The 15,405-nt window shown below is 43.8% G+C and overlaps 1 long non-coding RNA gene across 2 annotated transcripts; it reads left to right on the top strand.

The window, feature by feature from the left end:
- The first annotated feature begins 7,477 nt into the window (after nt 1-7,477).
- LOC310850958 lies at nt 7,478-11,833 on the top strand. Of its 2 annotated transcripts, none has more exons than XR_014567508.1 (3): nt 7,478-8,197; nt 10,310-10,423; nt 11,670-11,833. It is a non-coding gene; the product is annotated as an uncharacterized lncRNA (long non-coding RNA). The 2 variants fall into 2 exon arrangements; XR_014567509.1 differs by lacking the exon at nt 10,310-10,423 and adding an exon at nt 9,829-10,090 and having other exon boundaries at nt 7,478-8,865.
- The last annotated feature ends 3,572 nt before the right edge of the window (nt 11,834-15,405 follow it).

Raw genomic sequence — 15,405 nt, 5'->3', positions numbered from 1 at the left:
TTGGGGGGTGGGGAGGGGAGCAGGGGCTTGATTTCTAAACACCTCCCTGTTGCATACCGATGGCAACATCTCAGCTACATCAGCAACAGCACTCAAAGCCTGCACATTGGAGACAGAGGGAATGCTTTCAAAGCTTTTGCAATTGTATATGGGAAAAGGCTGTGGCCAATTAAGACTCAAAGACTCAAAGAATTCTCAATGAGGTAGGAAGCCTGTCCCTTTAAAATGTTCCACTTTGGATCGCAAGGCTTGGGGGGCGGGGCGGGCAGCCCCACATAGCATGATCCATAATAAAAGATTCTAGGAGATGTAGTAAGAACCTGTGGAGAGAACCATATTGGCCACCCATGGCCTACATAAGAAGAGCCTAACTGCTGGATTAGGCCAAAGGCCCGTCTAGTCCTATTTTTCAGTGTGTCCAACCAGATGCCCTTGGGGAGCCTGCAAGCAGGACCTGAGCACAACAGCACTCTCCCCACTTGTGAATCCCAGCAACTTGTATTCAGAGGCATACTTTCTCCAACAGTGGAAGTGGATCCTAGCCTGGCCATCACGGCTAGTTGCCAACAATACCCTTATTCTCTTTCAAAGCCATCCAAGTTGGTGGCTGTAACTACCTCTTATGGGAGTAAATTCCATATAGTTCAACCATGCACAGTGTGAAGAAGTATCTCCCTTTTGTATGTCCTAATTTTTCCAAGATTCAGCTCTGGATTCTAGTATTATGAGAGATGCTGTTATGTACTGAGCTGAATCCTAGAACAATAGGATCCAGAATGCAGCAGTCTGGTTGGTCCGCAGGAGCCACCCAATCCAGCTCCAGGTGGAAGTGAATCAGGGACCTGATTGGCCTGCAGGAGCAGCCAATCAGGCTTCTGGAGGAGGTGAATCCACAACCTGATTGGCCTACATTAGCAGATGGAATTAGCCAATCACGCTGGGCCCATTGTGTAAATAATGTATATATAGCTAGACGTTTTGGGGAAAGTTTCATTCATTACTACTATGAGCTGAATAAAGAGCATGAAATTCACACTTGATTCCGAGTATATTTCAGATGCCTTTTTAATTTGAGATGACCAGGACTGTACACAATATTCCAAGTGTGGTTGCACCATAAACTTGTATAACAGCATTATGCCGCTGACAGTTTTATTATGAATTCTAGCATGGAACTGACCTTTTACACAGCTGCTGCACGCTGGGTTTTCAGTGCATGAAATCCATTGCAGGTAGCCTGATTTCAACAGATAAATCTCGCAATTCACTGTGCATATCCATATTTGAAGGTTTGGGGGGGGGGTAATGTGTGGTGTCACTGCCCTCCACGCATGGATCAGGCTGAAGAACCGTTCAAGTTAGCTGTAGAAACTGAACCAATTGAAACAAGAACGACTCTTCTCTTGGAGATCAATAGTTTGCAATCCTTGAGATTGAACTCAGATGCTGATTATAGGAACTAGTGCCCTCTTGTGGGATTCCCACAGGAAATCACCAGGTTTAAATGTGCTGAATGGGATTGGACTAGAGCTTAAATGAAGGCTGCCTCTTGTCCTGATAGCATTCATTTGCTAGTCTAAGCAATGCTGACACTCAGCAGACGAGGACACACTACCCACAATTGATCTTCCTAAAATGCAATTCTAATCTGTCAACAACAGAAGAGGCACATTTTCTCCAGTACTATCCCAGACGTCTACAGTTCAGAAAGGCCACAATGAAAAGGCAACAGGGTATCCTTCCCAAACCTAGTGCCCTCAATATATTTAAGACTACAACTTCAATCAGCCTAGTCAACATGGCCGATGGTCAGGGATGATGAGAGTTGTAGTCTGACAACAACTGGAAGACGCTAGGTTGGGTAGCAGTAGAGGCTGCAGTTGAGATTAAATCTATTTCATCATTCCAGATTAGGGTTGAGGAAGGCCAATGGTTGTATTCTAAGTCCTCCTCAGAGTAGACCCATTGAAATAAATGGATCTAAGTCATGTAAAATGTGTGCCCTTTGAGTAAGACCAGGATTGAATACAATCCAATATTTTTCCATATGCTGATGTTTATTTGTGGTCCCTCCATATTTAGTGCTGAGAAACCAAATAATTTTTCTAAGGTACTGATCTCTCTTGGAGGGCAATGATTTTACTTGGGTCCTGCTTCTGGCCTTCCTGTGGGGCACCTGGTTCTCCACTGTGAGGACAGCCTGCTGGGCTGAATGGGCCTTTGGTCTGATCCGACAGGGCATTTCTTACGTTCTTATGGTTTTCAGCTGGGGACCCCAAGTGAGTTTGACGTGCATTTGCTGTTGATAACTAGCCCTGCTATGTTTATGCCTCCACTCATTTCCCTTTGATTACATTTCTCATTGCCGTGTGTGAGCCCTGTTGTTAATTTGTAATCTTATGTAAAGTGCCATATGGGAAGTGATTTAACTTCCAACTCAATCGGAAATGAGAAGCCTAAGTCTGGTTTCCGTTTCACTCGTCTGCAAATCAGTTTCGCAGGCATGCTCTGCACACCGCCATCGCCTCCTCAAATTGTTCATGACCCTGGCAACCATTTGAGGGGTTGAATTTAGATGCACTGTAGTGAGTCAGACAGACAACCAACTATCTTGGATCAATAGACCAAGCAGAACCTGTAGGCTAGAGTCTGGCTGTGTGTTGTGAATCTTTATACAAGAATAGGGTTGCCATGTGAGGAACATCCCAGACCCTGAGATTTCCAAACCTAGGACCTAGGGGCAGTCCCTGGAGATGTCATAGGGTTGCCCTAGCTCAGAACTTTCCAAACTGTTTGTCGCAACACGTTAGTGTATCAGCTACAGTGTGTAGGTGTGTCACACAAACGCTCCCCGCACTCCTCCTGGAGCTGGAAAGAGACTAGTTTAACCTCTGCTTTGCTAGTAAAACTGAATTCCTGATGCATGTTAAAAAGTGTGTCACCAACATGAAAAGTTTGTAAAACTCTCCCTAGCTTATGGCCCATGTGCAGGCCCCGGAGACAGAGGTTAATTGGGAGAGGGGAGCAGAGGAAGGAAGACCCCACCAAGGGTCTGTGCTATTATCTGAAGCCAGCTCCTATTAGGTTGAAGCTTGTAAACTGCATGCACAGTCTTCTTAATATGTATTATTAGTATTATTAGTATTATTATTATTATTAGCACTCACCCACCTATAGAGTCAAGCCCTCCACCTGCCACTTGGATGTATAAGTCTGTGGTCTAACTTTCTTCTTTCCAACAGTCTCTAGGTCATGTGTGATCTCATCCACAGTTTTGCTGTTCCTCCATTCAACCGGTCCCTTTCTCACATACTACACAATCTTCTGTTGGTGGGCATCCATCTATCTTGGGAGACTATGAAGGAGTGCACCTTTGAGGGTGAAATCAAGTCACTGGAGAGTTACAGCGCTTGGTGTGGCTGTAGAGGCCAATACAGGAAAGACCTGTTTTGTTGCAACTGGGGCAGATGAATGCATCCAGTTGTGCTGGCACATGGTGCATCTGAGCAGTCATTCTTCCTCTGCTCATTGCTGTGGCTACATGACCTGACTGATTGTCTCCAGATACTGTGGTCATCTGCAAGGGATTCTCACACATCGGGTTTAATGTTGCCAACTTTTATGTCACGTTTGCAAACATATTTGTAGCACAGAATTGGTCTCTTATACGGATACATACACAGACAAAAGGCTGTCTCCTGCAGAGAATGAGCACTGCTCTGGATAGAATTTGCTGATGCTCAGCAAAATGTACGTAATCACTCTGGTGGGAACTGGAAATACAAAACCACATCGTTGTCATTCCTGCCAGCAAAGAAGTCCTTCCGCACACTGTTCCTCACCTTTATTAGGACTGATTCGTAAAATATTAATGGTTTCATCGGAACAAAAAAAAAATCTCCTGGGGAAAATGAGTCAATTAGTACTCTATGTATCATTTCCACCATGAGGTAGAAATATTTCATCCTGAGCACCCAGGCACTGTGAATTAACTATGAGCTGTCCCCTTCAGTGCAACCCAGATTCTCTTCTCCCTCTGGGAGATGGGAGGACAAAACTGCTGCAGGTTCATGTTAAGAGGCCTGCCAGGGAATTGTATAAACACTCTTCATAATAAAGTAGCTCCTGGTAGAGCCTGAATTCATTTTACAGATAACACACTGCACAACACCAGTTCACTGCTGTAAAGTTCTCCCTTTCTTTCTTTTTTACCATTCTCCTTTAATAGGTGAGAAAAGAAATTGAAAATATGAAAATTAGCAAAGGGAAAATAACATTGGAAACAGAATTTGGGGGCTGTTGGTTTTTGTTTTTGTTTTGTTTTTTTTAAAGCACAGAGTATAACATATGCAGCTGTTTGGCCTAGTTCCTGGGACCAGCTGCTGAGATGCTTGTTTGAAGGTCAGGGCTATCCCAAATTCCTGAAGTGTTTATAAGTGAGGGCTGAAGTCCAGCTGCAGCCAAGAAGGCTGAATTGCTGTGACAGAAGGCCATTGGTTCCAGATGCCTTCTACCAAGTCAGATACACTAAGAGCAACAGTAACTTCCATCAAAACTGGATTATCACAACCATGGGCTGATTTGCTGCCTCACAGAGTTTCTGTGCTGGTATGCTGCAGTGCTTTGAAGAATACTTTCAGTATGCTAGATAAATATGCTAACTATACAAGTACTGTATGCATTCTTTGGCATTGCTAAACTTAAACAACAGCGAAATGGTCTGCTTCCACAAGAGGGAGCTACAATCTAATTTTATTTATCATCAAAAAATGAGTTTTCAGAGGAAACACTGTGCTTAATTTCTAACAGAAGACATCTCATGGCTCAAATGCATTTAGAAGCCATGGATTAAACCTAAAGACTTTTGTTTTAGTTAGTGGTAAGAGGAGGGTTCACCGCACATGCTCAGATGCCCTCTTCTGAATCATATTCTGCATCACTACAGAAAAGAGGCTGTGAATCTAATAGTAGTTTAGCTTAGGACGGACCCTAAACCTCTCTGAAGAGAATTTCGGTCTGAATTTGGGAAGGAGTGAAGAAAGAGAACAAGGGTGAAGGGAAGGGAATTTCTTCTTAAATTTGTGTCTGGTAAGTGGTTGATAAAAGAATATTTATGGTCTGCCTTTTCTGGAGAAAACCTACTCAAGACCCTTTGAGAAGATTCAAATTTAACTTGGTACTGTAGACTGGTTTCCTATCTTCCAGAGTTGCCAGAGCTCAGGGACACATCATGCAATGCATAGTGAAACTATGGAACTCGCTCCCACAGAAGGTACTAATAGCCACCAACCTGGATGGTTTTAAAAGACGATTAGAACTTATCTCCTGAGTTTATGTCAATAAAAAACTCAGAAACACGAGGAGTTGGGAGTCCAACGTTTATTGCAAAGCAATAGGTTACAGTCGGATAGTTCTGCAAAACTGCAACCCCACCCAGTGGTCCAGGTGGTGGTATTTAGAACATTTCAAGCAAAGCATTTCAATTTTCACCAATCATATACATCATTACCTCATTTCATGTTTTACACATACGCAATAACTCTGGCAATTTATGCTGATTCAGGTTTGATTCTCACCGTGTTTTGTTACATTGTGGTACTGTGCAAATTGGGAACCTGTGTTACTTGTAGCCATTTGCACCAAGTAGCAACTTACATTCTAGCTTTGAGTCCTATCTTTGTGATCCACACATTAGCTGTATTTCTGCCCCAGTTGGGGTGGGGGCGGCAACTTGCAAAATCATCAGTTTCATAAAGCAACAGGTTACCATAACTTCTCTATTAGAAGCGCACTCAAGGATTTCCAGGGGTACACATTCTCACATTTATTGTGGCCCTTTGGTTTGTTATGTAGGGATACTCATGCTTAAGTTCTTTTTCCTCCCCAGTGAAGTAGGAGGTCAGCTGGCTGTCCTGCTGTACAATGATCTGAGGCACAAGAGATCGGCTGAAGCGTCCTTGATAGGAGGTACCCAAACATGGAAAACCCAGGAATGGCCCCCCACTCGTATCATTAAAGAATTTGGCCCAGCTACTTGGCGTCAGGATGGTATGCAAGGGTACCGTACCCCAGTATAAGTCTTGAATCGCCTTATCCGCATCCAAGCCGTGGTAGAGATAATTACCAATCACACGGCTCCCAAATGAAAGAGGCCATCTATCAAAATACAATGGCCCTAGATTATCTGCTGTCTGAAGAAGTAAGTATGTGCAGAAAAGTAAATCTGACCGTTTGCTGTCTGAAAATTGATGACCGTGAGCATTGACTTTGAGTTTGACACCATCTCAGTCTGCAGCCTAGGAGAAGACGAGGACATACTTCTGAGTGTCCCAGCACCATTGGGTGCTGCTGAGCCCGATGGCATTTTGCCGGAGGGCTTCAGCCAGGAAGAACTCCAGGTCCAGCTAGCTTCTGTCCTGCAGAGCTGGAAGAAAGAAGTCCGCAGCAAGGCTCTTCAGAAGTTTTCAAGCCTCCTGTTGGAAGCAAATAAACACCCTTCTGTAGAGCTTCTAGAATCCATCCTGGACAAGATGGTGGCAGTCCTGGGTCTCTGTGTGCTAGAGCCAGATGCCAGCTGTGATTGTGAGACAGCAGAGACACTCTGCAACCTCCTGCCTGTCATGCGGCGCAAGGAAGCCATGCTGAAGGAAACAACCTGGGGCCAGGAGGCAATCCTTAGGGATTGGTGGATCCTTAACCCAGCTGGAGGACCTTCCCCAGAGTTATTCCTGCATGTTCTTCCTGCATGCTCTTCCCATGGTCCAGAGCAGCTCCTGGAGGCAGTGTGTTACCTGACCAGGGACCTTGCCGTCAAGGCATTTTCATGCCACTGAAAATCCATGCCCTGCTCCATCAATTTTTGGACAAATTCAATGGAAAAGCTGTGCAGGTCGAGCTGCTGCTGGAGGCCTTTATCCAAAACCCCAAGCGGCCCTCCATGGAGCAGTGGAAAGTGGCACTCTTTGGCTTTTCTGTGTTGGCAAAGCAATGCCTGGAGAGCGTGGTGGGATACCTGCTCCAGTTCCCTTTGAGTGACAGTGGCAAGATCTGGAAGGTGGTCTTTAGCTCTGCAGATCACCCTCACTTGATCCATCTGCTGAAGGGCCACCTTTAAGGAGTCCACCACCACACTATCAATGGCTATTTAACCAGGATGAATATGCTGTGCCTCCAATAAAGGTAAAGGGACCTCTCACCTTTAGGTCCAGTTGTGGCAGACTCTGGGGTTGCGGCACTCATCTCACTTTATTGGCTGAGGGAGCCAGTGTACAGCTTCTGGGTCATGTGGCCAGCATGACTAAGCTGCTTCTGGTGAACCAGAACCGGAGTGGTACCTATTTATCTACTTGCACTTTTGACATGCTTTCAAACTGCTAGGTTGGCAGGAGCAGGGACCAAGCAACAGGAGCTCACACTGTCATGGGGATTCGAACTGCTGACCTGTGGTTTAACCCACAGTGCCATCCGTGTCCTGTGCATCCAGTAAATGCTGCTAAATACCTGTTGCTGGAAACAACAGGAGGGGAGAGTGCTTGGATCCTGCTAGAGGGTTTCTCACAGGCACTTGGTTGGCCACTGTGAGAAGATGCTGGTTTGGTGGACCATTGGCCTGATCCAGCAGGCTCTTCTTATGTTCTTACATTCCAGGAGGGTGTTGAGCAGGTCTGATGATGTGGGAATTAGACTCTAGTTTCCATTTGCTAGGGAATGCGGAAGATAGCCCTGGATCATTTGACCCTTTAATTAGTTCTCTTTTCCCCTCCTATAAAAAACTATGCAAGACACGCTCTTTGAAAGTTTAAAGAACCAATAACTTGTACTTGCAGATGCAGATTAAAAACACAAAGCAGGTGGATGTTTTTCTTAAATATGTCTTACATAGGTTAAACTTTCTCTGAGGCAGACAGCGGCACAACACAGCGTACCTGCTGCTCTAACTGTTAAGACTGTTCTCCTAACTGCCATCACTGTATCAACTGCCACAACTGCCTCAGATATATGACATCGCAGAGTTCTATAGTTCTTGCAATTGACCCTTTACTTATGCATTTTGGATGCTAGCATCCTACAGCTGAGGAATGAGGAGGGATGGCTGTCTGAGAGTTCCAAGGGCCAAATGGATAGGACTTGAGGGCCGCATCTGGCCCATTGCTCTGTGAGGCTACAACCGTGTATTAAAGTCTGTATTTGTTCACCGGCGAGTTTTTTAGACCTGGTTGCTGTTAGCATTTCAACCAGAGCCTGCCAAGGATCTGGCAGCTCCTCACTTGAAGCCTGGCCTGTGTTTTCTGACCACCTGGCCAATCTAACCCTGCTCAGTCATGTGGAGTGGCAGTGCACAGGGCGGAGCGGAGCCTTCCAGTTTACATCTTGTTTAGTCTGTTCCTTCAGCTCTGCCGCTTAGCCTTCCTTGATGGATGCCTCGTTCCCAGCAGACTCCACTGTGCCTAATTGGAAGACCTCGCAACAGGCACGCAACAGAGAAAGAAATTGACAAGGCAGCCGAGCATCAGAGTAATGAGCCTACGGGACTGTGGGCCGCTGAGCCAGCTCATGAGAAGTCGGGATGAGGAACGAGTGCGAGCGAGTTTTAGAAAATTATAACAGAGATTTTGAAAAATCACATCCCTATCTCAAATCCATATACCAAAGGACTGCATATTTTAAACAATCAAATCAATTACACATGATTGTTGTGGTTTTGGTTTTTTTAAGAAGCCTATTACACATATAAAAAGCAATTGCATATACAGTATAAAACAATTTAAAATTCACACAATCGTGATATATGTTTTTAAAATCTCCACTTCAAAAGCTTGTTGAAAGAGGAAAGTCACTGAACGAGTGCTGGAAAGACAATAGTTTGTAGGTTCCTTTGACTTATTTTATGAGTAAAGTGATGTAGTAGTAGTTGTAATGTCTGATCAAAGGGTTGATGCCTACATGATGTGGAATGGACCTCGTAAAGAGACAATATCTGCAGGATGCCTGCAGAAGTTTGAGTGTAGAAGGGATGAGAATATCTTTTAGGTATCCTTGTTCCAAACTGTGTAGTCCTTTGCATGCCAGTACCACCAGCTTGAACCTAGCCCAGTGACGTAGCCTCCTGTGAATAAACAACACTGTGTTTACTAAATGTATTTTGACCACATGAGAAATAACAATAGGCAGATTAGCTGCTTCAAAGTGGATCCAGATTTCAGTGTTTCAGGCTTCTTTATACCACGGCCTCTGCTTATATAATCTTTAATTAAAGAAAATAGCATAAGAAAACCCTCAAACTACCAGACTCTGTGGGTCAGGATGAAAAAATTCCTGATTAAGATTGTTTCATGGTGAAACATCCACCAAGAGCCCCACCTGGTACCCATAACTGTCAACGTTTCCCCTTTTTTAAGGGAAATTCTCTTATTCTGAATAGGATTCCTCACAAGAAAAGGGAAAAGTTGACAGCTATGCTGGTACCTTCCAGATGTTTTAGACTCCAGCTCCCATCAGTCCCATCCAACATGGCCAATGGTCAGGGCTGATGGGAGTTATAAACCAGCCACATCTGCAGAAGGCTGCTCCAAGGCAGCCAAACGTAAGAGTCAATGTAGCCTGTGCTAAGTTCTTTGTGGATAAATAAATGCAATCCATACTACTAAATATTAGAAACAACAAACCTCCACTTTGGTTTTGTTTTAGGAAAACAACATTCTCATTGGTTTGTCCCTCAATCGACATTTCCAAAGCAGAAAGAGGAAGAGAAGGAAGTTTAGGAACGCTTTTTTGTGGCCAGCCAATCCATGTCCTCTGTATCCTTCCCTCTCTTTTCCTAATGCACAGGCTCTGTCCCTTAAAAGGTACAGTGGAATCTTGATTTTCAAACATAATCCATTCCAGAACACCATTCAACTTCTGAAACATTTGAAAGCCAAGGTGTAAAGGGCGGTCAGCAAATTTACAGAGAAAATTGAGAAAAATACAGTGGTACCTCAGCGGAAGCCTTTTGACTTCTGAGACACATTCAAAAATGGAAGCATTTACTTCTGGGTTTTTGGTGTTCAAGTTCCAAAATGTTCAGCAACAGAGGTGTTCAAAACCCGAGGTACCACTGTATATTTACAGTGTTTGGGTGCAACTCAGTTTCTTGAGAGGGGCTTGCATGGAGGAGAGGACTGTTGATGGTTACTAGCCATCATGGCTAGGCTTTGCCTCCATAGTCAGAGGCAGGGATGATTCTTAATGCCTCTGAATGCCAGTTGCTGGGAACCACAGGTTAGGAGAGAACCGCCACCCTCAGGTCCTGCTTGCAAACTTCTCATAGGTATCTGGTTGGCCACTGCAAGAACAGCACTCTGGGCTAGATGAGTCTTTGGCCGGATCACGCAAAATCTCCATATGTTCTTATTGGCATAGATATTGAAAATCTAGCAAGCAGGTTTGTTGTCACTCTTCTTCTTTTTTTTAAAAAAAGCAACAACCAACATATATCAAGCTGAGTTGAAAACCTCAATTATGATAGGAAATTTTGCAATGATACGGTTCAGACATTTACTGACCTCCTGGCCCCTGAGCTGCTGTAAGGTCCTGTCTGAGATGTTTGCTTGTTGATTGATGCATTTCCACACAAACGCTGAGGTTACAGGGAGGGCAATGGAAAGAGAGGCCTCCACACACAACCTTCCACTCCATCCCTTGCACTAAAAACAGATGACATTTGGTTGCAGCTTTCTAGCTGCGGCCTCCTCTCTAATTCGTCACCTTGATGTGCCAAAGCATTTCCCTGACTGCCCTTCCCTCTCTTCCTTTAAATTCCTCCTTGAGTCCCACTTTTATTTTAGAGAAGTCTTTCCTGGCCCCATTTTCCATTCCTCTCCTTTCCAGCTTCTCCAAACACAGTGTAAATCTACACTCCAAACATCTGTGCAAATCTACTCCAGAAGCCATATTACAATAAATGGGAGTGTGAGCTAAGTGTGTACGAGATTGCAGTCTAACTTGCTCTCATCTTCAACTTTCTACTGCTAATATTCCCTCAGTTTTGGACTCAGCTGCTTTGTATTTGCTAGTGACTGTTAAACATTAAATGCTGCATTAGCCTATAGAAGCATTAACATAAACCCATTTCCTACTTTCCAGAAAGGAAATAATATCCTTTTGTCCACAGTTTTAAATGTGGAAGCGGGGGTTGGGTGGCAGTTATTGGTTTGGTTTGTTCTGTTATTTTTATTACATATTTTGTGTTTTTTATCTCATATTTTTATGCTGTGAACCATTCTAAGATCTTTGGATGAAGGTATACAAAATAAAAAATAAAAGTAGGTCTAAGCATGGAGATCAAGTGATGGAGGTCTGCTGCACCTGTTGTACTTCTGACTGCCAGGAATACTGGAGCTCTGCTGCACAGGGGCGAAAGAGGTGTTTGTTCAGTCTGCATGCTAAAGTGAACCAGTCTTATTTGTCAGTCCTGGGTTTAAACATTAATTGAAATGCACCTCTCAGTGGATTGCACACAGCTCCAAACTCTGCAATATAGTTTCAGGGTGTTGTGTTTTTTATGTATTGAAAAGCATTTCCGGTATCTGAAAATGCCAAGTGTTTGAGGCAAATAATGAATGAAAAATGAAAACAAAATGGATACAATTTAAACGTGCATTTTTCATTTATTTATTTTTTTAAAATAGGAACATAACAGTCCTATGATTGAGCACATGAGAAACTGACATGGAAATGGGCTGACCAATACTGCTGCTGGGAGGTAGGGGGTTGGAGTGGAAAATCTACCCCACCCAATTACATACGTAAAATAAAAACATAATATTTGCTGTCATTAACAGCATTGCTGGAATGTCCTTGGCTTTTTAATTATTCTAAAGGCAAGCAGTTCTGCACATTAGTTCCCTCCTCTGTTTTCCAACCACAACCATGAAAGGTTTGCTTCCTAAATTATGCATACTGTGCAGGGGCGCCGACTTATAAAAAATATTGGGGGGGCCATACCGATTTATAAAAAATATTGGGGGGGCCCAAGACCTCCAAACCGCTGCTGCTGGGGGAACGAAAGGGGCTAGCCCCGGGCTGCCCCGACCTTAAGTGAACCTGTGAGGGCCCGCCCTTTGCGGCAGCTGATTGGCTGCCGCCGTGGGCGGTGAATATTAATGAGCTAGGGGGAATCCCTGCTTCTCGCGGGGCTGACGCCAGCCCCTTGAGATTGTTGATGGGTCGAGAGCCCGCAACCCCACCCCCTCTCTAGATCGGGAGTGGCTTTGTTTTAACTCATTACTGAATGTATTTTAAAAGGTAACTATCGTCAAACAAGGAAAATAAAAAATACCAACATAATTTTGTGAATTTACAAAGCATAATATAACTAATAATTTTCTTAAATTTGGGGGGGCAGAGCCCCCCCAAACAAATTTTTGAGGGGGCTCGGGCCCCCTCAGGCCCCATGGAGTCGGCGCCTATGATACTGTGGGTGCAGTCAGGAGCGATTAAGGCCACTGGGCAATCTCCCCCACCCCCTTCCTGTCTTTTTTTTTAAAAAAAAAGGAGGGGGAAGCTTTCCTGGGGAATCAATGCTTGCTAATCTTTAGAAAATTACTCTAACAAGCTCCAGGCCTGAACAGCTGGAGTCTAGCTCACTGGCCTCTGAAAGCACGCACAGGCCATTAGTAGAACAGGACTTTAATGAACCAAAAAATCTGTCCCAAGCCATGGCTTTCAGGCTTCTGCATCTGACATTCTGATTAAATGTCAAGCAGCCAAAGAGGAAAAGATAAGCAATGCTCTGGGCTCAGGCAAGAGGCAGTGCAGCAGACTTCAGAAATCAACAGGTGCCAAACTATCTCTAACCCCAACCCAACAGTCACCAAGGGAGGGGAGGGGTGGGGGACACCAGAATTGCTTTCTGGGATAGAGACCCTCCAGACTGTGGGTTGTATGCAGGGGTCCATGGGACATCTCCCCCTGACCCTCAGCCTTCCCTCCTCACACGAGTGGTTTCTTGCACATTAGATATAGATATAGATATAGATATAGATATAGTTATAGATATAGATATAGATATAGTTATTACATTTATATTCTACCTTTTCTCCAAGAAGTGCAAGGTAGTGTATGTGATTCTCCCCCATGTTTTTCCTCACAACAACCCTGTGAGCTAGGTTAAGCAATGATTCTTTGATATCAACTTCATTGGACTAGTCATGTTGTGTGGATGCCTGATTATTGTCTTCCCAAGCAGCTACTCTATTCCGAACTTAAAAATGGAAAGTGTAATGGTGGTTGTCAACAAAAGAAGTTTAAGGACTCTCTCATGGCAAATCTAAAATAAATGTAGTAGAAACACCGACAACTGGGAAACACTGGCCCATGAGCACTCCAGTTGGAGAACAGCCTTTACCAAAACAAGCTCAAATTCAGGATGAAAGGAAGAAATGTCCTAAGAAGAAGGCACGCTTGGCAAACCCTCACCGTGATCAACTCCCACCCGGAAACCTATGTCCCCACTGTGGAAGGACGTGTGGATTCAGAATTGGCCTCCACAGTCACTTACGGACTCACGGTTAAAAGCGTGTTCATGGAAGACATTCTTACTCGGCTATGAGTGATTGCCAAAGAAGATGATGTGATTCTCCCCCACCTTTTTCCTCACAACAACCCTGTGAGGTAGGTTAGGCTAAGAGAGGGTGACTGGTCCAAGGTTATCAAGAGAGCTTCATGACTGAGTGGGGACTAGAAGCCCAGACTCTCAAGTTTTAGTTCAACACTCTAACTCCTACGCCACTTGGGCTTTCTCTAACTCACTACATCACACTGCCAAAGAGGACACATTATGCTGTTGTGCATGGGTAGATGCAAATTTAGAAATATTTGCTCTAACTGAAATAGAAGTACAGTATATATCTCCACTGTGGGGAAGGTGATGACCAGCTGAGCTATTTGCCAGTTCAGTCTGCTTCTCAGCTGCTAGCTGTTTCTTTATTTGTTTATCAAAATTTATACACCACTTTATTACATTCAAGACGCTAAGCAAGTTTTACAAAAGTATAAAATAAAACATTACAATTATTGACTGAAAAACCCCCAGTTAAAAACCTGTACTTAAGAGATAAAACACACATAACTTCTACATATCTGGAGAGGTGTGCCTAAACAAAAATGTTTTTAGCAGGTGCTGAAAAGAGTGCAGCAAAGGCACCTGGTTGGAATCAAAAGGCAAAGGTGCTACCACACTAAAAGATGGATTTCTTACAAGCACGGAATGCCTATTATGTGGTAACTGCAAAAGTGCTAGTTCCTCAGATCAAAGCAGTTGAGTGGGCATATATGGAATAAGCTGATCCTGCAAGTAAACTGGACCCAAACTGCTTATATACCAACAGTAACACTTTGGAATTGACCTGGTAGCAAATGGGTGACCAGTGCAGATCTCTGAGCAGAGTTCTTACATGTAGACAGCGTCTCACTCCTGTCAGCAGCATTCTGCACTAACTGCAGCTTCCAGGTCAGGTGCAAGAGAAGCCCCACACAGAGTGCATTGCAGCAGTCCAGCCTTGAAGTCGGTGACTCCCATGTGGTCAAGCTCTCCTGGTCCAGGAATAGCCATAGCTTTAGCACCAGGTGCAGCTGGTATAAAGCACTCTATTGATGAGTGATTTCTTTTTAAAAATATATATATATTTATTAAGATGCAGGTTTTGGTGTCCTCGGGTGTCTTCCCGTGTAAAAGTTGGGGTGTCTAGGCGACGTTTAAGATTTTTAAACATAAATGCAAAAATAATGAACAATGTAACATATATCATAACATAATTTCTTAACTTCTTTGGACTCCCTCACGTCTCCCGCTCCCACTTGCATCGTTGTCAATTCTTGCCTGCAATTTATCATCTTGTTTACATTCTTGTGTCCCATTCATTTAGAATATAATCTAATAATTCTCCCAAAGGTTTATGATTTTTCCTCAATCTCACTTATCATCCTAATTCCATCTAATTTAGTGGTGCTCAATTATTTATGATCTAGCCTCCATCTTAACATTCAACCAAATTACAGTGCTTTTTTAAATAAATCTTAAATTTCTTCCAATCTTCTTCAACCTTCTCTTCTCCCAGGTCTCGGATTCTGCCGGTCATCTCGGCTAGTTCCATATAGTCTATCAGTTGCATCTGCCACTCTTCCAGTGTGGGTAGATCTTGAGTTTTCCAGTGTTTAGCGATGAGTATCCTTGCTGCCGTTGTTGCATACATAAAAAATGTTCGGTCCTTCTTTAACACCTTCTGGCCGACAATACCCAAAAGGAAGGCCTCTGGTTTCTTAGTAAAGGTATACTTAAATACCTTTTTCAGCTCATTATATATCATTTCCCAGAAGGCCTTCACTCCAGGGCAGGTCCACCAGAGGTGAAAGAATGTTCCATCA

Source organism: Podarcis gaigeae (genome assembly GCF_964106915.1).
Source record: "Podarcis gaigeae genome assembly, chromosome: 8".
NCBI lineage: Eukaryota > Metazoa > Chordata > Lepidosauria > Squamata > Lacertidae > Podarcis > Podarcis gaigeae.
The sequence above is the reverse complement of the archived record's forward strand: the minus strand, read 5'-3'. Positions and strand labels throughout refer to the sequence as shown.